Source organism: Aplysia californica, unplaced genomic scaffold (assembly GCF_000002075.1).
Source record: "Aplysia californica isolate F4 #8 unplaced genomic scaffold, AplCal3.0 scaffold01017, whole genome shotgun sequence".
In the NCBI taxonomy this organism is placed as follows: domain Eukaryota; kingdom Metazoa; phylum Mollusca; class Gastropoda; order Aplysiida; family Aplysiidae; genus Aplysia; species Aplysia californica.
Genome location: NW_004798287.1, coordinates 8,932 through 10,103, shown reverse-complemented (window position 1 = coordinate 10,103; position 1,172 = coordinate 8,932).

Below are 1,172 nucleotides of genomic sequence, written 5' to 3'. Positions count from 1 at the left end.
CTCTCTCTCTCTTCTCTCTTCTCTCTCTCTCTCTCTCACTAATGTACCCCTCACTCTCTTAATATATTCTAACTCATACCCAGAAACTTCTAGCTCTACCTTGATTTTTTTTTTAGATCATCCCCAGAAACGTCTAGCTCTACCTTGATATTTTCTAGCTCATCCCAAGAATTTTATAGGACAACCTTAATATTTTCTAGCTCATTCCCAGTATTTTATAGTTCATCCCCAATATTATCTAACTCATTCCCAGTATTTTATAGTTCATCCCCAATATTATCTAACTCATTCCCAGTATTTTATAGCTCACCCTGATATTTCCTAGCTCATCCCCAGTATTTTATAACTCACCCTAAATATTTTCTAGCTCATTCCTAGTATTTTATAGGACAACCTTAATATTTTTTAGCTCATCCCCAGTATTTTATAGTTCATCCCCAATATTATCTAACTCATTCCCAGTATTTTATAGTTCATCCCCAATATTATCTAACTCATTCCCAGTATTTTATAGTTCATCCCCAATATTATCTAACTAATTCCCAGTACTTTATAGTTTACCCCCAAAATTATCTAACACATTCCCAGTATTTTATAGTTCATCTCAAATATTATCTAAGTGATTCCAAGTATTTTATAGTTCATCCCCAATATTCTCTAACTCATTCCCAGTATTTTATATTTCATCTGAAATATTATGTAGCTCATTCCCAGTATTTTATAGTTCATCCACAATATTATTTAACTCATTCCCAGTATTTTATAGTTCATCAGAAATATTATGTAGCTCATTCCCAGTATTTTATAGTTCATCCCCAATATTATTTAACTAATTCCCAGTATTTTATAATTCATCCCTAATATTATCAAACTCATTCCCAGTATTTTATAGTTCATCCCCAATATCATCAAACTCATTCCCGGTATTTTATAGCTGACTCTTATATTTCCTAGCTTATCCCCAGTATTTTATAACTCACCCTAAATATTGTCTAGCTCATTCCTAGTATTTTATAGGACAATCTTAATATTTTTTAGCTCATTCCCAGTATTTTATAGTTCATCCCCAATATTATCTAACTCATTCCCAGTATTTTATAGTTCATCCCCAATATTATCTAGTTCATTTCCAGTATTTTCTAAATTATCTGAAATATTCTTTAACTCATTCC